The sequence below is a fragment of the Papio anubis genome, chromosome 1 (assembly GCF_008728515.1).
Source record: "Papio anubis isolate 15944 chromosome 1, Panubis1.0, whole genome shotgun sequence".
NCBI classification, from domain to species: Eukaryota; Metazoa; Chordata; class Mammalia; order Primates; family Cercopithecidae; genus Papio; species Papio anubis.
Window position 1 is genome coordinate 85,564,145 of NC_044976.1, and position 25,492 is coordinate 85,589,636.

A 25,492-nucleotide genomic window follows, 5' to 3' on the forward strand; every position below is an offset into this window, starting at 1 on the left:
TTTCTTCAGCAAATAGGTGAAATAAGTTACTGTGAATGTGTGGGGTTTTTTCTTACCCCAGAGCATTAAAGAAGATGGCAGGAACTGGGACATACTGTCTAGTTGGGCTTGTTTCCTGAAGCCCAAACACTCTGATCTCAGGAAGCTGTATTAAAGGCTCTGCAGCTCTTCCCAGGAGAGGGTGTGGCTTAATCTGGTCGGGATAACCTTATTATACCAAAGATTGTTTTGGATTCTTGCTGTATTAAGGTTGAATTAAATGAAATTTTTCTTTAAACATCAACCAAAACATTTTTCTTTTTTCTGTCTTAATGGTGCTTTGGGCAAGTTACTTAATTGATCTATTCCTTGGATTCCTTACCTATAAAATGGAAAAAATAGTAGTACCAGTTTCATGAATTGAATGCAAAGATTAAGTGAAATAATACCTGTAAGGTAATTAAAAGACAGCTTGCCCATAGTTTAGGGACAATAAATGATAACTATTATTTGTCCCTGTAAAATTTTACACGATTACAACTGAACCCCAGAATGCTTTTGTACATGATTATTATTTTGTACATGATTATTTCCTTTTGTAGAAATTTCTGATTATTTGGGAGAATCTTAAAAATACGACTGTCCAAAAAGATACTTTAAAAAATTAGGGATGAAAACCAAAGGTTTTTGTAAGCATGAAAATTTAATTATTATTTTAGTCTTTCCTAAGGTTGAAAAGAGTAGTTGAGGCAAAAAGTACATCTGGCTCCTCTGCCACTGAAGCCCACACGTGCCCATTTGGGGGGCTTTCTGTCTTTGTATAAGTTTTTCAGCCCAGATGTTGGATGTTTTCAATTTTGCAGAATCTGACTATAAATGAACTGAAAAAAAAAATGGCCCAACTGTTACTGGGACTAATTATGATGGTTCCAAGGAGAATGTGCATGCTTTCACTTTTTCTTTATGAAGTCTTCCTGAAGAAAGACTTTTGATTGAAATAACCCATTTGGATGATAGCTAACATTTTCAGAAGTAATAATAATACAACGTCAGATCCGTAGAGAGGAAGGAACAGGAACACGAAGCGCTTTACAGATGCCAGCTCATTCATCGGCATTACCCTCCTGTGTGGCAGGTGGCAAACATTATTCTTCCTGTTTTACAGATGCAGAAACTGAGGCACTGAGAAATAAAAGCATGAGGCATAAAAGTTCCAGAGCAAGTCAGTGATAGAAACAGGAAGCCTAAAGCCTTGTGGTCTGGTTAGGTGCTATCCACTGAGGACAATCTGGCTAGGAGCTATCCACTGAGTTCCCCTATCCAGTGAGTTCCCCTATCCAGTGAGTTCCCCTCATCCAGGAGAGCCTGCCTTTGTAGACCAGATGTTTCAGCTCAGTTGTCTGTTTATTCCTGTAAAGTAAACCCCATTTTCCTATTAATTTCTATTGAAAAATCAGTGATACGGGCTCCCAGATTCTTCCCACACGTAGAGCTGAACATTTTTGACATGGGAGAACTGAATGTGGTTGCCCAGGTTCCAGCTGTTTTTTGACCTCTCCACTTCCCACCTTACTCCCACCCTGGCAGTGTTTTGAGAAGCTGGGAAAAAACCTGGTTCATAGTGGAGAGGGCATGGACAGCGCTTTCCCACCTTTGGTGCTCACTCTGGACAGTATTTCTTCAGGTCAGGAGGGGTTCTGTCCAGTCGGAGGCCCCCAGAGCAGATTCTTAATACCCCTGGGATGTGGCTTTGCATCTTGCTTGGGTGATTCTAAGCTCTATTCTCATAGATTGCAAATAAGTGACACTATTTTCACATAGTTTAATTTCTTGAAATATTTTGTTTATTAATGTAACTGCCCACTAATGTCTTTGTTGCATGTTAGGTACAGACATGGGAGCTGAGAAGGTGGGAGGAGGTAAGTAGGGAGATAAACAGGGAGTCCCTCCCCTCAAGGAGGTAGGAGCTTTCTGCGGGAGACAGAAGCAAACCAACATCTATCATGCAGGGCCACTTGTAACTAGGTAATGATTGGTAGCAGGGGCACCTATCTAACCCTGTCCTCTGGGAGTTCTCAGGGGAAGTTTTGAAGAATGACTAGGAAATAGCCAGGTGACCAGGGGTTGGTATGTCACTCTAGGCAGAGGCTACAGTGTGTGCAAAGGTATGGAAACTTGCAAAATCTTGCCCTCTGGGAAGCAGTGAGCAGGGAGAAGTACTGCATGGCTCTTGTGCACATCGCATACCGACGCTGACTGGATGTGGAGGTCAGGGTGGGTGGAAACCAGACTTGGAAGTCACTTTAGTGCTAAGAAACAATTGAGTGTTTCCCGGAAGGCCACAGGGCATCTTTGAAAGCTGCTGTGATGGGGATTTGCACATGCCCAAGAGTAAGGCTTCCAATTCTACAGAGCCAACTGTTTCCCTGCTTTGCTAATGGAATAAATCTGTGGTGTATGTACGTGTTTATTAGTCAACGTTCTCCAGAGAAACAGCACCAACAGGAGATTTATTTATTTGTCTATTTATTGACTGATTAATTTTAGGGAATTGACTAACAAGATGAGGGAGGCTGGCAAATCCAAAATCTGCAGGGTGGGCTGGCAGACAGAAGCTGGGAGAGGAGCCAGTGCTGCAGTTCAGGTCCAGAGGCCATCTACTGGCAGCAAACTAGGGGATGGGTTGGGGGCAGTGTGTGTGCCAATCTTCTGTTCTATTCAGGCCCTCAAGTGATTGAATAAGGAACACCTAGAGCATGGAGGACAATCTGCTTTACTCAAAGTCTACCAGTTTAAATGATGATCTCCTCCAAAAACACCCATAATAATGTTTTACACATATCTGGGCACCATGGCCAGTCAAGTTGACACATAAGGTTAGCTATCACAAAGGGAATATATATATATTCACATGGGTGTAGTTTTCCTACACCTGTGTGCTTCCCATAGGACTTCATTTATTCTTTAAAAATTCCTAATTGAGTGCTTACTTTGAGTCAACCCTTAGAGACCCACGAGTGAGCAAGACAGTATTGCTGACCTCATGGAGCTTTCTATGGAAGCAGGGGTTGGCAAATTATGGCCCATGCCATATCTGGCCCACAGCTTATTTTTGTCAACAAGGATTTATTGCAGCACAACTCTGTCCATTTATTTATGCATTGTTTACAGATGCTTAGGTGCCACAATGGCAGAGTTTAGTAGTTACCACTGACCTTATGGTCTGCAAATCCTAAAATATTTACTGTCTGGGTCTTTATGGTATTCATAGAAAAAACTTGATGATCCTCATGTTGGAGGGTATGAATATTAAGAAAGTAAATACATAGATATATAATATGATGTCAATTAGTCATAAGTGCTTTGAAGAAAAGTAAAACAGAACAAAAGGATGAAATAATGGGGGTGCTTTTTTTCGACAGAGTGGTTAGGAAGGGCCTCTCTGTAAAAATGATATTTGAGCAGGGACCTCTGAAAAATGATAAAGGAGAGGCAGCCATGAGAATACCTGGGGGACGTGAGTCCCAGGCAGAGGAATCTGAAAGTTGCTGGCATGCTTGAGAATCTAAAGGCTAAGAAATATCAGGGTCGATTGCCTGCAATTTGTTCTCTCATTTGATGTGTGCAGGAAGGCCTTTGTTTCACTAAAGTTGGCTGAGAGTTTGAATTCTTGAAAGGTACAGTCTGAGTGTTTTGGTTCTGAGCATTAGAACTCCAATCTTCATAATTTCCCCATTGGGTTACCAACGCCCATATGGGATCAAATGCCTCCATTGTCACTCTCTCCCCTCCACAAATCTCCACCATTGCAGAGTCCAAAAATGCAAATTCCTCAGCCTGGCAATGCAAATCTGCCTGACCCTTCTAACATGATATCCTGGTTTGTTACCCTGCAATTCTCCCACACTGTCCCCTGCTCCTCCCATACCAAGCACCTGTGTTTCTCTTTTCTTCATGTTCCATTCACCTTCCCCTCCCCAACCAGAGCCACCACTCATACTGCCTCCTCCTCCTGAGATGCTCTCACCTCCAGCTCTTTTGCTCTGTCTCTCTCTCCTTTTCTTCCTCTCTTCCTCCTTCTATTCTCCATACCCGTAAGTCCCCTCCCACTCATTGCTTGTTTGAATTTCCATTACAGCTTTGACTTCAGTTTCTCCAATCCTGGCTCATGTACCTGTGTCTCTCTTCTAGTCAACTATGAGGCCTGACAGTAGAAACGCAAGGAGAGCAAAGTAGCTTTTCTGTCCAGAAGGAATGAGGTCAAATAAATTACCATTACTCGACATCTTACTAGGGACTTGTTTGTGCCAAGTACTCTGCAAGGGCCCTGAGGAAATAGCCATGAATCAGACATAATCTTGACCTTTAGGGAGCTCAGAGTATAATGGGGGAGAAAACATGTGAAGAAATGCTGACGGTACAATACAGATGCTTATACAGTGCCTCAGAAACAGAGATAGCATGTGGCTAGCTCTGCCCACATGACTCAGTGGGTGCTTTATTGAAGAGGTGATGTTTCAGTAAGGTCTAGGCAGAAGAAAAGAGGGGGAATCCTAATGAGAAGAAACAGCACATGTAACAGCAGAAAGCTGAAAAGGAGTTGTGCTTACCTGAGACTTGGGGAGAAAGTTGTAAATAGTGAAGCCTAGAGAGGGAGACAGTGGGAATGGTAGGAAATGGGGCAGTAAAAATAGACTCTTGCTGTGGGTGAGCAAGCAAGAAAGCAAACTTTATTTTTATATTGGCATCTTCCTCACTTAACCTAGTCCCTTTAACAGGGTTGTAAATACTCGCTAGTTTCTTGACTTGAACTGAGCAAATTAAATACATTTTTCTATATATCTTGAGACCCTTTCAAACAAGGTACAACTATAATTTTTGTAATGTGATACACATCACATATAATGAGTGTGTCAGATACATACTGCTACAGTCTGAATGTTTGGGCTCCCCTATAATTCATACGTTGGCACTTAAACCCCAATATGGTAGTATTAAGAGGTGGGATACTCAGCATGTGATTAGATTATGAGGGCTCTGCCCCCGTCAATAGAATTAGTGCACTTACGAAAGAGGCTTGGGAAAGCCCATTTCACCTTCTGCCATGTAAGGACACAAAGAAGGGGCCATCTGTGAGTAATGGGCTGTCACCAGACACCAGATCTGTTGGCACCTTGATCTTGGACTTCCCAGCCTCTGGAACTGTGAGCAATAAATTTCTGTTGTTTATAAATTACCCAATCTAAGGTATTTTATTATAGCAGTCCAAACAGACTAAAATGTATACATTTCATTGCATCATATATTACATGATTTTCTTGAGCTCAAGGAAGAGCCAGGCATGTCTCAATCTCCTGATTCTAGCTGCGGTTTCCTCTGTGAGACCAATGCATTTACTATGCATAAAAACTTTTTCTCATTAAAGTAAGAATTGTGCCCCATGCTTCAGCAATGAGAGATGTTGAAGCCAGCAGACCTACCTGGCATTTTACTTTTATAGAACCCTTGCTAGATAGTAATAGAGTCAGGACAAATGGCTGTGACAAGATTTCCTTCAGAGGAGACTGAAGAAATAGTGACACCAATGATCATTTAGTGTCAATATTTAATTACTAAATGAGGTTAGCATGATCTAACAGCAATTTGATTTCCTTCTCAAATAGCCCAAGCCAGACAAGGCTGACCACGTGTTCTTGCCAGGAAGCTAACACCATCTTAAAGATGAATTTTTTCTCTACTAGGTCAATGAGGAGTGAACCAAATATTTTCCACTTGGGTCTTCACATGATAAAAGCTTAACAGCTTTGAAGGAGCTATTACAGGCAAATGCCTGAAAGAAATAACCATTTTGAAAGGTCTATAATTATGTACTTCTGTAATAGTGTGTAAGGGGATCACAGTTCCCATCAAGAGTTATTGAGTAAATAGTGAGTTCTTAAGTCAGTAACTACTTATTTACATCATAGTCAGTAATGGCAGTCAAAGAACCATCGCAAGCTACTGAGAAGATCTTATTCATCCATGTAGTAGGGTACATAAGGCACTGAGGTCTGTTCTCTACTTAGACACGAAAAAACATTGTAGCAACTTGGAGCAAAGATGAGGTACCACCTTGCCATTGAGCCAGGGGATGCTAATGAGTTCCAAAGGTCCCTGCAAAAGATTTAGGTTCAAAGTGACTGGAATGGCACTGCCTGGAGGACATCTGCCTTTGACCTTCCAGCCTCCGTTATCCTTCCTTCTGATAAAAGGTTCTTTTCCTTCTTTTTGTATTCACCTTTCCTAAATTCTCTGTGACTCAGGTAGGGCTGTCAATCAAATGGTCAGGCTGCCCAATCAGCAAGAGTTCCAAGCAGCACTCTTAAGATCCTTTTGGGGATTTGATATAATTTCTGGGAAATTGACATGATTTTTTTTTTTTGTAGGATCCCTGGTAAAAAGTCCTTGGTAAAAGTGTAAGCTTGGAGCTGCTGTGTCTTTCTTTACCACCCAATAGAAAAATCTTGCCTGAAACTAAAACCAACACAGAGTAAAGTAGAGAAAAGAGATGGTGGGAAAGAAATAGATTTCTGACCATTGTTTGAGCACCTGAATGAGTCATGCCTGAAGCTAGACCATGCCTTGAACTTCTCAGTTACAGGGCCAGTAGAATTCTGTTTTGTATTTATGTGCTTAGAATTGGGTTTTATGTTGCCATCACTGTTGGACTCTCCAGTGTGGAGTACCTTATTTGTGATTTTTATTTTCTTCTCTACTGCCTATGTAATTTGTGAGAATTCCATGAGTATGTCTGTATGTAATCCATGAGTATGTCTATATGTCTATCAGAAGACGTTGATTTCTGTGTTGGGACATGACCCCAGCTGCTTGACATCTGTCAATAGTCCCAGTAATGTTAGAATTATAGAAGAAGTTGAAACTAAAGGGTTGGCTTTATCTGGCTAATGCCTCCTCCACTGGCAGAATAGCAGGAGTTGTCTGACTGTATCTGAACAACAATCCCAGGAAAGAAATATCCCTGCTCATGATTTCCCCCTTTCATCCTTTCGTTTTTTTCTTTGTCAAATAAGTTTCTATCTTCTTAACTTTAAACCTGATGATTAGCATGAGACAATGCTGCATTACGGAACATTTTGCTTAAACATTTAATATTTTAACACTTATAAAAAAGGAAAAGCAGTGTTGGGAATGAGGCACTGTTGAGCCTGTGATTATGGCTGAGAGCGACCACTCACCACTCAGAGTGAAGTCATTGTCAATCCTCTCTGCAAAGGCTAAGCCTCTAAGAGGATGACAAAATACAATGTTAATTGGCATAAGTCTTCTTTATAGCTAAAAAGAAGCTTTTATGATGGAATGAATGAAAATGCAGGATGTTGACAAAGCCCCAAAGAAGTGTTCAAATGAATGAGTGACTGCAAAATCTCTAGGAAATGAAATTGCACCAAATTTGGCCTAGTTTTTCAGTAGCTAAAGGCATAGAGTTAAAAATTCAAGAACTAGACTGTAGTCTTTTCAGAAATATGGTTGCTTGGGTGCCCCTGGGGTCTCAGAGTTAGGGTTCAAGTATCTAATTGTTGGTTCTGAGCTTTGCTCAGAATGTTATGCTTTCATTTTGTTTGGAATTTGTTTTATGGTTTATCAGCAACTACCATCATTTCTGCATCTGGAACAGGTCAATAATGGATATACATCTCTTAGTCTTGCTCCAGATGTTGAAAATCTTAATTGGTGGAGTGGCAAGGTTGCTGAGAGTGACTGTTTCTATAAGGGGAATCAACATTTTTCTTTAGTTGGAGGTCTTTTTTAATGCTGTGTCCAAGTAACGGATGGTCAAAATCTAGAGGAAAGGATAGCAGATGACATGAGTAAAGAAACAAATTTTTTAATAAAAGACGCCCAGAGGGAAGGTAGATGAGGAGGGGGACCAGCTAAAATGTGCAAGGGCAAGTTGGAGAAGAAAAGTTCACGAATATTGTTTATATCTGTACAAGACTCAGCAGATTCCCATAGGATGCACTTGTCCACCACTTTAAGCACTTTCAAGGACTATTTCATGAGCCTTTCATGGGTATGCCTCCATTGTTCTTTTTTGTATAAGAGTACTGTACAATTATTCTCCATATCTTTTTAAAAATATTCTTTTAGTAGGAAACTTAGGCCTACATTTAGGTGGTTTTACAAGCATATCCCCAACTTTAAAATTTTCACTTGTATTTGGGAGTCTTAAATCATTTGGGCATGAAATCAGATAGGTAGTGTATTGCGAAATAGGGTATAAGGAAAGAGTGTATTTATATAGAGTTGATTCTGATTCTTCTTTACTTACAAAGCTTAATTTCTATCAAAATAGCAGAATGAGAAAACCTGAGACATTTTCAGTGACTTCTGTCCCAGTAGCAGTAGAAATGGGGTAAACTTCTCCCAGGGGATATTGTATAGCAGTTCCAACTTCCATGAATGTAATTACTGTGCTGCATAGAATACGTTCTATCCTCTTAGAATGTATTCATAATGCTAAGATTCAGACCATTCAGAACTTTAAAGTTCCTACCATGAATATGAGGACTTGATTTATATATTTTCTAGAAAAGCAAGGAAGACAATAGTTAACCTAAACCAATTCCTTGGTCATTTAACCTTGGACATCCTAAATCCCTTCTACATTTTCATGAAGAATGTATTTTCCATTTGATAGCTTAATTAATGGTATTGTTGTATCTTGCATAATGATCATTACAATTCCATGGCCAGGGGAATGAAAGCATCCAGCCAATATACTTATTTTGGCTATCAGTTTTATTGAGGGTAAAGTATAGAAATGTTATCTGAGTTTTTAATGGACCTGCTCCTGTTCCTCAAGGGGTTATCACTAACTATCAGAGAGATCCCAATCTTTAAGACTATGGGATGTAGAGTAATTAGGCTTCAATGTTTTCAGGAGTGTGTGTGGGTTTTTTTTTTTTTTTTTTCCCCCTGGGTTAAAAAAAAATGTCTCTTTCCAGATGTAAAACTGAAGTATCTGTTGCTTCTGATGTTGCTGTCAGAGGCCAATTGGGAAGCAAAGTATCAAACACAATGGCTCCTTTGAATTCCTTTGCAAGAGGCAGAACATTCCCAGCCTCAAGATTCTGGTCCTTCTTGCCTTGGTGTGGGGAAAAAAGCAAATCCCTCCAACTCGAAGAAAGAATCTTCCTCTCCCCACCTTGTGCCCCTGACCTCTGAACCCAACCTAGTTCTGCTATTTCTTAGGAAATGGTTCACCTCAAAAGTGTGGCATTTGAAGGTGAAAGAGGGAGAGATTAGAAGAATTCAAAACTGTTTTCACAATTCCATCTGGGAAGTTGGAGAAAATTTCGGTGACATTTAAACTGCCAGTTACTTTTTTCGATTTTCATTTCTAAAGGAAAACTAAATAAGTGCAGTCAGTCAATGACCCTGGCCAAAATCTGTGCATGCATAGGCTCATTAAGAGTGTTTCTTCCCTTAACTGAAAAGCTCTGAGTACTGACCTTGAATGGAAGCACCGTGGAGAATCAAGCATAACAGTTTCTCATTTCGGTCTCAAATGTACTTGAGCTTTTTTTTCTTTTTCTTTTTTTTTTTTAAATAAGGAATCACACATTTGGGACCGAAAAAAAGGAAAAAGAGAAAATGAAGTACTGAGTCATTGTTGTCCTTTTCTTGGATATTGGTTTTCCTTTAAAAAAAAAAAAAAATCAGAAATGAGGTGGATTGATTGCTGAAGTTTTAGGCCAGCACAGTTTTGAAAGCAATCCTGTTGCTATTTGCACTTAACGAAGAGGCTAGGCAGATCACAAATAAGAAATGTTTATGACGCTTTCTTCTCCTCTTCCGTGCTCTGATCCTCTTTAGAATAAAATGTAACTTAGAACACATACAGATCAGATCAGGGAAAACGTGAACGTGGACAGTAGGTTGGAATTTTTCTGGTGGGTTTTTTGTTTTGTTGTTGTTGTTGATTTGTTTTTCTACTACCTGTTTTGGGATTGGGGGAAGGGGTTGTGCATTTTCAAGATGGAATTACTCACCAGGCCCCTTTTTTGCATTATCTTTGAAATTAGATTCTTTTCAATTACTCAGAAGCAGATTATCCAGTTTGCAGATTATCTGGGTATTTTATTTCTTCCCTTTCCTCTCTTTTGTTTGCCAGGTTTTTGGACAATTTGCTTACTCTGCTGACATCCACAAAATTGACCATAAAAGGAGGAAGGAAACATCCAATCAGTTTTGCTTGTTAATTGCACTAGTACAACTTATTCAGAAAGAAACTAAAATATAGACCAAACTGGAGCTTGAAGATTATCTGTGAATCAAATCTACCCATACTTTCTCTAAGCCTCATTTGTACAGATAATCGAGGGTTGGCAGAACTTCAGAGAAGTATCTCTTAAGGGAGATCAAACACTTCTCAAAACCCAACTCCCTCTGAAATGGCAAATTTTTTCATTCCCATGGGAAAGTCATTGCTTAGAGAAGCAAGTAGACAGAGGTGCTGAGAGAAAGGGAATTCCTCTGGTCTGATCTACCTTTGATGGGACAGACTCAATAAAGTCTGGCTAAGTTGGCGATTTGTTCTAGGCCCAGACATGGACATAAACATGTGAGCACGCATGTGCACGTGCCCGTGTGTAATATTCAAATCCACCTCAAGGCAAGATGCCAGGAGTGGGTATGGAGGTCAGTGCCTGTGAGCTGTATGTTTCTTAATAATGAGAGCTCTCCCCATCCTGGGGCCCCTGCTCTCCGCCCCTTTGGGTTCAGGGGCTGCTCTTCCAACTCTGACCACCCAGTGGTGTGAAACTAATGATTAACCCTTTGCCACCAGCACTGGAGGGTTTTCTTCACTAATTGGTAATGCAAAACCCATTAGTGATTGTTGTGGGGATATTCTGAGTCCAGATGTCAGAAGGCTAATGAAAAATTAAGTATTGTATTTTGCTGGAGGGGATTAAAAATTTTAGGAGGGGTGATGATGTCTTTTTCTTCTTTCTGCCAGCAACTGAGATTGAACATCAAGCTATTGTCCTCCATGAGCTGGTTGGGCTTTATCTGGAAGGTCAGAAAAGTTTTGCCACCAAATCCATACAAATACCATCTAGAACTATCCTTCACAGTTCAGAAATGGAGATGGTTCCCAGGGGCCATGTAAGAACTGAATTTAATTGCCCAATAATTGCAGGCATTTTGCCTGCAAATATATTTGTTAATTGAAAAAATATATATATTTTTGCTATATTTAGGCTCCTGGAAATGGATAAGAGGGAAATTTATTGGAGGACTTTATTTGGACTCGAGGACCTATTTGTGCAAGTCTATTCCTTATTAATAGGTCTTTGTTTTTGCTGTAAGCCACAGACAGGGATTTTGGGAAACATACTCATTTTCTTCTAAGTTATATCAGCATAGTAATCTCTCTTGGCTAAAAACCAGCTTCCATTTGCATGCTTAATAAAAATATAACACTAATATCATATTCAAAACTATTTTTCCTTTTAGGTGAAGACTTCAGAATAACCTGGTTCCTTATATCTACCATAAATGCTGTTTATCCTGGGTTGAAGTCTTTAAAATAGGGAGAGAATGCTAAAACAGCTTGATTACTCTTTCCTTCCTCTATCAGTCACAAACCATCTCTCTTAATTATGGTGTAAGGACATTTACATAACCAGGGAGAGGGTCCTTTAACTACATTTCTATTATGCTTGGCACTTGTGTGAAAGGATATTATATTCATGTGCATTAGAGATTGCTTATAAAAGATCAAGACAATAATAGCCGATCAGACGATAAAGGTCTCTTTTCTCCTCCCAGACAGGCTGTCTCTGACAGAAGAATACAGTTCATCAAAAGTGTCTGCAGGTTGTCAAACTCAGGGAGGTTTGGGGACCCTCTGAGGCTGTCATGGTCAACAAGAAGATTTTCTGTCGGGCTTTTCCATCACTCACCCTGAGGAAATAATCACTCACTACATTCTGCATGTTCTCATGATAGAGTTCTCCATTTGAGAGAAAAGAGCCATTTTATCAAAGGACAATATAGCCCTTCTCTGGGTCCACGTAGCTTCCATTATCAGGCCATAATAAATCATATTTATGTTCCCAGTTAATAAGACTGATTACAACACAGGTTTCAGACGTGGGAAAAGCAAAGCAGGTGAAAAGATGTTTTAATGAAAATATGATAAGAAAACAGCTTCTTGTGAACATTCTGTGCTATTATTTGTAATGATTACAGACAATTTTTGATGCATCTTGTTTAGCAATGGTTTAAGCCACATAAATTGGCTCACTGGTAGATAAGTAAAAATGATAAGAAAAAATCATGAAATCTTCTTATGTTGTCTAGAATCATTATGTACATAACAAGGGCAAAATGGGTTTAATGTATATGCTGGGGATGGAGGGGAAACAGGCTTCTCAGAAAAGCATGGCTTGGGTATTACTTGAAATGATTTAGAAATTTTCTCCTCATCTTGCTTATTAAAGGTGTGTGCTCCCTGAAATTTGGGGGTGCTAGGCATTAATTTCATCTTTGTAAATGAATCTACAGCTCTACTTCTTTTATCTAATCTCAAAGTTTTTTTTGTTTTTTTGTTTTTTCCTTGCTTTCTTTTTTTCCCTTCTTGGAGCTCAGTACAAAGAGACAAAGAGATATATATTTCCTACTCAATGTTTGTGCACACTTGCCATTAGTGCTAATGGGAATTAAGTGCCTGCTTGGGAGGAAAACAGACCCCAAAGTTTAATATTGAAAGGTACCTTATTAAGAAGGTCTGGACATTTTTAGCTTCAGTGAGTTCAATTACATTAAAGTACCAACTTTCTAAATTAGTACCAAAAAAAAAAAAAAAAAAAAGAAAAAATCAGATAAAATATTGAAATAGCTTCAGTCTTTAACTGTATAAAACAGAAGAGCATCTGAAGGCTGAGGACTCGGGGTGTGCCGTATGGCTTGTTCGTTCATGTTAATTTATCAGTTTGATAGTGTAACACATAACAATTTCAGGTTAGCACCCAGCACTTGGAGTAATTATTTCCACTGTTCTTTTGTGGCTTTGATGAGAATTTTGTTGTCCTTGGCTTTCGGTTTCTAAAAAGGCAAATGAAGCTTCTTGGAGTCCATGTTATTCTGAGAGTGGCATTCTGAAATTTTAGATTAGCACAATTCAGATTCAGCAAAGCATTGGGATATTTTATTTATTTTAGAAGGGGAGTGCAGGGGTGGTTGGTATCTTTCTCACGTATACATGTAGGCCTCACAGTGTGCACCTCTGAGGGATTCCTTAAGAATCTGCCCGTGGAATAACCATTGTTATGAACTGAAGAAGAGAATATTCTCCATAATACAGTTGTCATGGCTGTACTGCTAGAACGGCACAGGGATTGCATTACAAACCCTTCTTGCCAAAAGAAAACACCATTCAATATCTCCCAGAAAATTTTGCTCAGAGATTCTTGGATTCTACTTTTTCTAAGGCAGTTTGCGCTAAAGTTAAATATTGGGAGAGTGGATGAGATTCAGTCCCCTCCTCCTAGATCGTTGCTTTCTTTGTTGGCAATTTCTCTTTGTTCTATTTTAACATGAATAGAAGAGGGGAAGGGCGATTGGCCCCACGTCATTCACATTGTCTGTTTTCCATGGAAATAACTGTCAAGACTTCTACTGCATCTTCCTTTGATTTTAAGCTTGCGCTCCATTTTTCTTTTCATAGGTTGACCAAAAAATATTGCCTGCAAGAGAATTCTGTAATGCCACCATATATCTAATATCTATGAGGCGTTTTGTTTTAGCGTTACTGGACTTAACCACAAAAGGCATTTGACATTGATAAAGAATCTGTCAAGTCTACCCTGATCAGTGCACTGAAATCACTCATGACAGGGAAGACACCAACTCCCCAAATCAGTGGTAGATTAGGGGGAAAATGATTAGAAGCTTTGTTGTTGTGAAGCCATCTCATGTTGGACCCTACACTGAGCCAAATGTGTTTTACTTGTCACACTCCATTAGCATGTGTGAAACAATTGGGAAAATGGCCATATGATTAGACAGAAGGAAACCCGAATTCTTCATATTGGGACTTGTTACCACTGAATAATGTCTTTGCAAGAGGGATTGGTTTAGATTTTGTTAATTTCTTGTGTGATGAAAAATAAATGGCATTCATGGATAGACTCTACAAAGGTTGACCACAAACAGTCCCTCTAAATCTCCTCTGTGTTGAACATTTATAAAAGAAGACGTGTTGAAATCCACAATTTTACTGGCAAAAACTGTCACTGATATTAGACTCCTAAAATGTGCTCCCTCAACACCTCCTCACCATGGGCACAAGGAGATTACATTTGCCCAGTGCCTGAGCATCTTTGTATGGCTAAGAAAAAGCAGAGGACTGGTGTCAGATGAGGACTTGCCTCTGGAGTGCTTCTTACCTGAACAAAATCTAAATTTATGTAGATATTTTATGCTAAAAAATTGTTGTTGTTGCTTTGTTTGCTTTGAGAGAGAATGTCAGTGGAAAGATGACTTTAAGGATGAGAAGATAAGAAAGACTTGGATACAAAGGAAATTCCAGTAATGCTTAAAACACCATGACCTCAGCACTGTAAGGAAAGGACAGAGTAGGCGGTATTTTCCTCTTGGGGCCAATCTGTTGAAAACTCACATAGAATGAAAGAAAATCTATTATGGGAAAGAAAGATAGCTTTCTTGAATACTGCCGGTATAATTACATATGTATGAGTGTTACAATTCCTGAGAATGAAATTTCGTTCCACATATGATTGGGGAATTATTAAATGTTGACTATTAAATATTTTAGTTAGTTTCACACTGTGTTTATTTCTCCAGAATGATGAATATGCAGATTTAAAATTGAATTTCTTCGTCCCAAGAAAATGATGAAGCCAAGTCCTTGACGACGTCTAGCTTTTACAGATGGGCCCTCAGACAGGGTGACTCACCACAGCAGGCAGCCCATGTGTCAAGAAAAACCACACCACCTCCCACCTCCGTGAAGGAGGGCCATTTAGATTGGGAAACTGCCCTAATTCTGATGATGGTCCCTGGGTACTTGTGCAAAACTATGGCCTGATTTAGTTACTGTGGGTAACAGTTACCCAGCCCAAAACCCAAGCACAGGCAGCAAACATATTATTTCTAATAGCAGGAAAGGGCAAGGACAAACAAAAGGGCACAGGAAAGAGGCTTCCGCCCCTGGACAGACCAGCGTGGTGGGCAGTAATTAGCACAAAACACCCACTCTGTGTTTTTCTTGAGCCTGTTCAGCTTGTCTGGCCCCCAAAGCTTCATAGTTGGTCCAAGAATTCAATGCAGTCCTCCCTTGTGACTACACAGAATGTGTTTGCAGTGTTGAAGGCCAGCCCAGGACTAATTTTGAAAAGTAAATCTGGGAAACAGCTTAATTTCATTTCCCTAGAGATTTTTCTGGGACAAAGTTAGAAGGGAAGACAAGTTGAACAAAATAGCAGTTAGAGGCAGAGGCTACTTTGAGCAAAAGTCTCCTACACTCTCCTTGCTCCTCAGTTCCTGTACTATGTAGGCAGTTTAATGGGTTTTCAGTAAATGGTGGTAGTTTTTGATGCTACACTGCAGTGTTTTACAACCCGTGTGATGCTGGTATCAACTGCAGGATCTTTAATTAAAGTGGTCTCTTAAACACTTGGAAGAAAGTCATAATTAAATGTATACAAGTGACTTGTGCTTCGTAATTCTACACAAAGCGCCTACTATGTGTCAGGCCTTGTGACCCATAGACTAGACATCCTAGTCCTGGGCTCTTGCTACTACTATGCCATACACTGCTCTCTTGGTAGAACTGACAGAGCTAGTGACCCAAAGTCAAAGCTGTTGAGTTTGTAGGTCTCAAGTTAAAAACAGCAATTTTGGCAGAAACTCTAAAATAGGAATATAAGTGAAAGATGTACTTAACTTACCAAGAGGAGTCAGTATAATAGAGTGGTGTATACTGTAAGAGCATGTGCTTTGAAATGACATATTCTGGTTCAAACCCTGACTCTACTGTTTTCCAGTTAGTTACTTAATCACTCTCAGCTTCAATTTATTAATCTGTAAAATGGGTATAATAATACTTATTTTCTTAGCACTGTTGTGAGAATTAAATGCCTGTGAACAGTTGGCACAGTTAAAGCCAGATTAAGAGCTGGCCATCATGGCAGCTGTCTGAGGGTCTATGGGTCTCTGCTGAAGGGAGACCAAATAGCCCAGGAATAAATGATAAACATGGTGCCAGTAACTCAGGTGTCTACACGTCATCCTGGCGAAATGGAATTGGCTCTGTCCTGCCAGAATAGACAGTTGCCTTGGAATAGAGAAAAAAACCATCCTGATTGGCCAGTGTGGCTGAGTTGCATGGGACACATGCAGGTCCTGCCACCACCCAGCCTGAAGCTGGAAGTCATAGCAAGCTGAAAATCTAAAACCAAATGATGCTGGACTTATGTCTGTATTCTGGAGAATTATGCTATTATCTAAATTAGAATCCTGATACCAGCCTTCCCAAACGGTTGTCTGCTTTAAAGAATCATAACAGAAAACAAGAACAAAAACACGGGAAACATTCTGTCAACATGAAAGTCAGAGAAATTAGATTTTTAAGCAAAATTCGAACAAGATTTTACAAGTCTATATTAGAGTTGTAGTTCTGTTATCTTTATGCTTTGAAAAGAACACTATTCAGTTGTGAGAGTGAAATAAGTGGAATGGAAGGCAATTTTAATTAAGTTAAAATGCTTCAGTACATGAAATAAGTCTCTTATTTTGAACATCAAGATCGATGAATATGAATTATATTAACAGAAAATCAGTTTCTCTTACCCTCAGCAAACGACTGTTGGTCAATAGGATATCGGTTTGTAGTGACTCAAAAGGTGAGTCAACCGAAGCTGCCCATATTCTATCTGGTCCTGAGCGCAGTGCCTGCCACACAGTGACTGTCAATAAGCATTTGCTATTAGAGTATAAGTATTTGCAGTTAGAGCAAATTTTAAAGGGTCTGAGTATGAATTCCTGAGAAAATGTGAATAAGCAACTTCAGGATTTCAAACCTGTGACACAAAAACAAAGGAAGAAACAGCTGTTTTAAGTGTGATTCTTGGAACTTCTTGGCTGGTGTGGCCCCTGCCTCTCCCATCCTTCTTTCCTCTACTCCTTTCCCCTTTATATTCTTCCTCGTTTGCTCCTGTCTCTCTTTATGCTCTTCTACACAGGCCAAGCACCTGACTCCTTGCATGGTGCAGGCCTCAGGTGTGCCAGCTTTCTTCTCCCTTCTAGTCTCCTCTCCTCCCCTTCTCCCACCTTCCACAAAGTATAACTGTGATGGGTAATATTAAGCGTCAACTTGATTGGGTTGAAGGATGCAAAGTATTGTTCCTGGGTGTGTCTGTGAGGGTGTTGCCAAAGGAGATGAACATTTGAGTCAGTGGACTGGGAGAGGCAGACCCACCCTCAACGTAGGTGGGAACCATCGAATCAACTGCCAGCGAGGCTAGGATGAAGCAGGCAGAAGGTGGGAGATGACGATTTGCTGAGTCTTCTGGCCTTCATCTTTCTCCCATGCTGAATGCTTCCTGCCCTTGAGCATCAGGATCCCAAGATTGTGGCTTTTGGAGTCTTGGACTTACAACAATGGCTCTTGGGCCTTCGGCTACAGACTGAAGGCTATACTGTCGGCTTCCCTGCTTTTAAGGTTTTGGAATGAGGACTGAGCCATTACTGGCTTTCTTGCTCCTCAGCTTTCTTGCTCCTCAGCTTGGCCTATTGTGGGACTTCACCTTGTGATTTTGTGAATCACTTCTCCTTAATAAACTCCCCTTCATATATACACCTATCCTATTAGTTCTGTCCCTCTAGAGAACCCTAATACAATACTACTCACTACCCTGTTGAATAGTGAATGACTCAAGAGAACGATCTTTCTTCTCTGAATCTCTGCATGAGACCTCTTGATGATGGTTTTATCTGGCTGTTCTTGTAAGTGAAGTGAGGGGTGGTGGTAGAACGGTGGTGGCCTGGTGTCAGGAGGAGAGGGCTCTAGACCCACACCTGCCTTAGCCAGCCAGGCCTTAGCAAAATGTGGCGATTAAATGCCTGTAAGAGGCAGATCTGGGTGTTGAAATCTCCAGGAGCAACACAAGGAAGCTGGACTATATCTGTAGTGTTCAAACATTTAAAGGAGTAAAAACCTTTTTCACAAACACTATTTCTTTTTGTGATATTCCACTATACAGAACAGATGTAGCATGAGACATTCTGGAAGAAGAACCAGGAGCTCAGAACTCATCAGCTCAACCTATTATGATCTGTTCTCCCCACCAGTCCAACTCCCCTCCCCCAGCTCTTTTTTGGCCTCCCAGGAACTTTCAGGGAAATATCCATGGACTAGATGATCTCCATGAGCTACTTCTGATCCCAAGTAACTTCAGCAGTGGGTAAGCTGGAGGCAGGTATTGAAACTTACTTTTTCCAACTCCTGTTCCCACCCCATCCCCTTAATGCTCAACAAAATATTGGACATACATAAGCAGTTCATATCTATTTACTCTACTCAACTTCCTGGTGCGTTGAAAATAATTAGGGAAGTATTACTATATGCTTGTAGTTACACAGATTTAGCCTATTTATGCCAGTATTTTAGGGCCAGTTTAAGGTTTTAATTGTGAAATGATTAAAAAAAAAACTGGGTGCAATTTCCTATTAATGATACCTTTCAGTCCCAAGTGTTCTGAGCACTGAATTAGTAGATATCTGTCGGGGTGGCTCTTGGTTCAGAGTTCCTCCATCTCTGGGACTGACACCAACAAGGGTTGCCATGGCTTTTTCCAAGCAGTGCAACCCTATCTCCTCCCCAAACCCTGCCTATGGTTTATTTGTCTAGGGATGGACACCCATTGAAAACCGACCAATTAGTATCTTTCCCTGGGGTTTTCTGAATTGGAACCACGAGAAGATTGTCTCTCTCCCTCTGATGGCAGCAGCCCCTGCCTGCTGGATTCAGGGGCTTTCTGAGCTGTGTTCCCCACCACACGAAGGCAGTCTGTGGAAGAGAATGAAGCCTCCCTCTGAGAGGAATGACAGAGGGTCATGGTGGTGTTTAAGCTTCACTTTCAAGTTGCTTCTGGGTCCCTGCTCTTATTCCTCATTATGGTCCAGTATCTTTCTAAATCCCAGTGTGGCCTAAACTAGTTTGAATCAAATTTCTGTCACGTACAACCAAGAGAATCCAGACTAATGTAAGAGTCTTGCCTTCTTTGTGTTTCTTATCTGATTTCATATTCAGTTTATTCTCCATGATGTTAGTATTGAGATGTCCACACCTTCTGAGCCTCTACCTGATACTCAGATGGTTATCCATGGCCAGGCATGCCACAAGAAGATCCTTGAAGACCTAGACTAGTTGCGGGTGACTGTTTTCTGCAAGACAGGTTGGAGTTTCTCCTTTGTGTTGGCATCATGTCCTCTAGTTGCCTCTTATAATATTTGTGAACAGCATGGTGCTCATCTGTCTGCTTTCTCTCCTAAGCTGTTTCCGAACTTCTCTGAGGACAGGGACAGTGTCTTGTCAATCTCTGTGAATAATTTCTAGAAATTTCATCGATTTCTGATTGATTACCTGTGCCAAACACAACACTTGGGACATTGTAGGCACTCAATTTTATTTTTTGTTTATAGCAAAATGTCTTGCCAGATATTATAATCAGCTTCTCCTTGCTTTTCTTCATTGAGGGGTCACACGCTCAATCACTGAAAATCACTGAGAGTAGCACTACCTCCCTCAAAGGGTAGGGGAGTCTCTCTTAGATGGCTAAAATGTCTTTGAATCACTGAAGGTGGTTTCTCTCCAAAGGGTGGGTATAAGGTGCCCTAGAGGTATGGAACTCAGCCTATCATAGGGAAAGCAAGTAGCTTCAACATCTAGAAAAGGGGGCAGAGTACTTTGGATGTGTAAGCTTTATGAGGAAAAAAAACAAAGCAACCGAACTGCAAAGGTAGAGCCCTGGGAAGGAGGGGAGAAGGTGGCTTTGGATCCCAGAGGTAGTAGACAGCGGAACCAACACCAGCTCAGTACCTCTGTGCCTAGTGAGTACCCAAGGATGCCAGTGGGAAGAGCTGGGCATTGGGAGCTGCATGGTCGGAGGAGAGAAGTGGGATATTCTTGGCCGCAGCTAGCACTGAGGAAATGGCACTGTCCTTTCTTGGTGAAGGCTGCCAGGCCTGTGCAGAGATCTGGACGTGTGAGGCAGTTTTCCCCAGGGAATCACTTTCATGTGACAGATGATGCAGCACTGCCACTCAATTGAAACACTGTATTGCACAAGAAGCCAAGCGACAATGGTGGACTGAACAGGCTTCTGTATTTTTCCTGATCTGATACACGAGGCTGAAGGACCTCCTGAACAGTTGTTCAGGGAGCAGGACAGTGTCCGAGAAATGCTGGAGCATCCTGCTAATAACGAGCCTTCAGCAATGAATTAGAAACTGTAAAAGTGCCATGACCAGATTCTGTATTCCATTTTTGAAGGACAGATAATACTGCCTACACGTGGTGTTTGGGTCCACTCTGATGGACTGTATCACAAAACTTCAGTATGTCAAAAGGCCCCTGCTGGTCTGTTACAACATAGGAGTGGCAGACGTTTACATAGGGTTCATGTCTCACAGCAGTCCTGTGAAGATAAGCAGGGCAGTTAGCACTATCTCCATTTTCAAGGTGAAGAAATTATTGCTCAGAGAGATGGGGTGACTCATTATTGTTCAAAGGACAGTTAATGGTAGGGCACTTTCCACTATGCACCTTCACCAGGCAGTTAACAGACATCCCCCGAGTCCACTTCTTTCTTCTGTGGAATTTGGAGAACTGGGAGGCAATGCGAAGGGGTGGAGAGAACACTTGGCCCGTTGTCAAGCCATGTAGCTTCTGGTTCTACCTATCAGCTGGCTGGGTGGCAGGACGCAAATTCTTTCTATGGGACCTTTAGGCTTTCTTTTAATCATCTTGACAGAGAAGTCAAATGGCCTTGAAAGTCCTCTCTAGCATGAACATCTCTTGGATTTGGAGGTGCAAAGAGAAAGAAATGGCTTCTAGATGGGGTGGGACAACTAATTGCTGGTTATCCTACAATTTCGAGTCTCCCTTTATTTTTAAAAATAAACTTAGTCTTGGGATGGTTTTAGATATACAGAATTATTGAAAGGATAGTACAAAAGTTTCCCATATATCCCTTGCCAAACTTCCCATATGAATACCTTATATTAGTACAGCACATTTGTCACTATTAATAAACCAGTATCCAGGGCCAGGTACAGTGCCTCATGCCTGTAATCCCAGCACTTTGGGAGGCTGAGGCAGGTGGATCACCTGAGGTCAGGAGTTTGAGACCAGCCTGGCCAACATGGCAAAACCCTGTCTCTATTAAAAATACAAAATTAGGCTGGGCACGGTGGCTCAAGCCTGTAATCCCAGCACTTTCGGAGGCTGAGACGGGCGGATCACGAGGTCAGGAGATAGAGACCATTCTGGTTAACCAGGTGAAACCCTGTCTCTCCTAAAAAATACCAAAAAAACCAAAACCAAAACCAAAACCAAAAACAAAACAACAAAAAAAGTACAAAATTAGCTGGGCTTGGTGGCACATGCCTGTAACCCCAGCTACTCAGGAGGCTAAGGCAGGAGAATCACTTGAACCCGGGAGGCAAAAGTTGCAGTGAGCCAAGATGGAGCCATTGCACTCCAGTCTGGGCAGCAAGAGAGAAACTCTGTCTCAAAATAATAATAATAATATTAATAAACCAGTATCCAGTACTGATACATTCTTATTAACTAAAGTCCATGCTTTGTTCTGTTTTCTACAATTTTTCCCTAATGTCCTTTGTTGTTGTTGTTCCAGGATCGCATCCAAGATGCCACATGACATTTATTAGTCAGGTCTCCTTAGACTACTCTTGGCTGCGATAGTTTCTCAGACTTTTCCTTGTTTTTGATGACCTTGACAGTTGTGAGGAATACGGACTGGTCAGGTATTTTGTAAAATGACCCTCAACTGGGATTTGTCTGATGTTTTTCTCATGATTAGACTGAAGTAATGTGTTTTGGGGAAGAGGAACACAGAGGTAAATGCCATTAAAACCATATTATATCAAGGGTACATGCTATCAACATGATTTATCACTGTTGATGTTAACCTTGATTACCTGGCTTCAGGTAGTATTTGTCAGGTTTCTCCACTGTAAAGTTTCTTTTTTTTTTTCCTCCTTTTCCAAACTGTAGTTTTGGAAGAAAGTCACTATGTGTAGCCCACACTTAAAAGTGGAGAATTGGCCGGGCGCGGTGGCTCACACCTATAATCCCAGCACTTTGGGAGGGTGAGGCGGGCAGATCACGAGGTCAGGAGATCCAGACTATCCTGGCTAACACGGTGAAACCCCGTTTCTACTAAAAATACAAAAAAATTGCCGGGCATGGTGCATGGTGGCTGGCGCCTGTAGTCCCAGCTGCTCAGGAGGCTGAGGCAGGAGAATGGCGTAAGTAAACCCGGAGTTTGCAGTGAGCCGAGATCGCACCACTGCACTCCAGCCTGGGTGACAGAGAGAGACTCCGTCTCAAAAAAAAAAAAAAAAAAAAAAAAAGTGGAGAGTTATGCTCCCTCTCTTTAAGGGTAGAGTATGTAAATAAATTACAGTGTTTGGAATTTTTCTGCATAGGAGATTTGTCTATTCTCTATTTATTTACTTATGCAATCGTTTATTTATATCAGCTGGACTCATAGATGTTTGTTTTACACTTTGCGTTATAATCCAATAGTACTTCAGTTTATTTTGATGCTCCTTTCTTTTATGACCACTTTCTAGTTTTTAGCAGAGTATGTGGCTGTCATAAATAAGAATACATTTCCCAAAGTCCCTTGCAGCTAGGGTGACCATGTGATTAAATTCTAGCCAATGGGATGTGAGCAAGGGTCATATGTACAACTTCTTTCTTTTCTTCTTACGTGTTTGCTGAAATGTAGGATTGAAGCTAGAACTGGAGTAGTCATGGTGGAAAAGAAGATGACCTTAGGAATGGAAGCCACAGATAGTGGTGCTTTAAGATAAGGACTTGGTCCCTGACCCTGTGGAGCTCCATTGAAACCCTGGATGTTGTCACTGGATGTTGTCACTGTATTTTACCTGAGACAGAAAAAAAATTCTACCTTGTGTAAGCTTCATAGTCTTGAGTTTTCTGCTACTCCCAGAAGAACCTAGTCCTAACACAGTGTGCACAGGGCATGTGTTTTCTTGCAAGTGTGTATATATGAGTAAGGAATGACTCCAAGGAATGACATTGATTTTTAAAAAGAAAGGCCGGGCGCGGTGGCTCACGCCTGTAATCCTGGCACTTTGGGAGGCCGAGGTGGGTGGATCACCTGAGGTCAGGAGTTTGAGACCAGCCTGGCCAACATGGTGAAACCCCGTCTCTACTAAAAATACACAAAATATTAGCTGGGCATGGTGGTGGGCGCCTGTAATCCCAGCTACTTGGGAGGCTGAGGCAGGAGAATCACTTGAACCTGGGAGGCAGAGGTTGAAGTGTGCGGAGATTGCACCACTGCACTCCAGCCTGGGCAACAAGAGCGAGACTCCGTCTCAAAAAAAAAAAAAAAAAAAAGAAAGAAAGAAAATATACCAGAATCTTCTGGCTAGCTTTAGAGAAGGGTTTTTTTAATGTGTGTGTTATATTATTATCATTAAAATGTTTGTAAAGATGCAGCCGTGGATAGTAGGATGTTGTTTGCTAGCTGTTTGATTCTCTGACTTCCTCTAAAATTAGTTCTTTTGTACAAATATAAGGCAAGATCCACCCATTATCCTTTCAGTAAGCCCTGAAGACATTTGAAATCTCTTGGCAGATAATGCAATGTTCTACTTAGTTATTTAAATTGAATGAGTCTTTTGCTGTGCTTTTGAAGGAAGAGCAGAAGAGATTTTTTGAGAAAGATTTAGTTAGAATAGTGTGCTGGTATTCCCTGACGTGAGGTTAAATTTGTGCATGTAAGGTCGCTATGGATTTTGGGCAAGGAAGAATTGTATTAGTTGTTAAAGCAGAGTGTTGCTGTGGGCTAAACTGTGTCTCCCTCAAAATTACTATGTTGGCCAGGCACGGTGGCTCATATTTGTAATCCCAACATTTTGGGAGGCCGAGGTGGGTGGATCACCTGAGGTCAGGAGGTCCTGACCAGCCTGGCCAACATGGTGAAACTACATCTTCACTAAAATACAAAACTTTAGTGTGGTGGCATGCGCCTATAATCCAGGAGAATTATATAAATATAAATATAAAGCAGGAGAATTGCTTGAACCAAGGAGGCAGAGGTTGCAGTGAGCAGAGAGATCGTGCCATTGCACTCTAGTCTGGGCGATAGAGACACTGTCTCAAAAAAAAAAAAAAAACAAAAAACCGATGTTGAAGTCCTAACTTCTAATACTTCAGAATGTAATTGTATTTAGAAATAGGGTCTTTAACAAGGTAATGAAGAGAAGATGAGTTCATTAGGCTGGGGTCTAAACCAATATTACTAGTGTCCTTATAAGAAGAGGAAGTTAGGACCCTGCTAATGGGTAGCATAGGAGTGATTAGCATTGTTGGAAGAGGAATTGGCTGTGAGCTCTATAGTAACAACCAGATTTATCTTTGCATCTCCAGTGCCTAGCAAGGAGTTGTAGGAATGAATAAATGAATGCTTGAAAGAAAACCAGAATGACAGAGGTTATCACAACACCAAGTGTCCAGGAGTCCTTCCCAGCCTCATCTTCCTGAGGTTTTCTTGAATAGTTGAGAGTTTGGGAATGAAAAGCAGAGGGGAGGACATCAAAGACAAAAGAAGAGAATTAGCAAAGGCACATGATTATAAAGTAACCTGATATAACTCTATGTTTTAGAACTCTGCTGTCTAATAGAGTAACCACTAATCATTCGTGGCTATTGACATTTAAATTAACTAAGATTTAAAATTCAGTTCCTTAGTTACACTAGCCTCATTCAGGTGACCGGTGGCCACACAGAGCTAGTGGCTGCCAAATAGGACAGAACGGGTGCAGCCCATTTCCATCATTACAGAAAGATCTGCTGGACAGTGTGCTTTCAGGGTGAGGTACGAAGGGCAGTACAAGCTGGAAAAGTGGGTGGGGTCGGATCAAAAAGACTTCTTGCAGCATGCTTGGGAGCTCAGACTTGATCCAGAAATTGATGGGGAGCTGTTGAAAGGTTTTTAAAATTATAATAAAATGCATTCATAAAATCTACCGTTTTAACCTTTTTTAAGTGTAAATTCAGTGGCATTAAATACATTGACATTGTTGTGGAAACATTGCGACTATCCATTTACAGAACATTTTCATCATCACAAAATGAAACTCTGTAGATAACAAAATGAAACTCTGTAGACCTCAAACGATAACTTTCCACTCCTCTCTT

The 25,492-nt window shown here is 40.9% G+C and overlaps 1 protein-coding gene across 1 annotated transcript in view; it reads left to right on the forward strand.

The window, feature by feature from the left end:
* The window catches only part of LMO4 (LIM domain only 4), a 144,997-nt gene that overhangs the window by 62,681 nt on the left and 56,824 nt on the right, over nucleotides 1-25,492 (forward strand). The gene's annotated exons all lie outside the window — the stretch shown is intronic.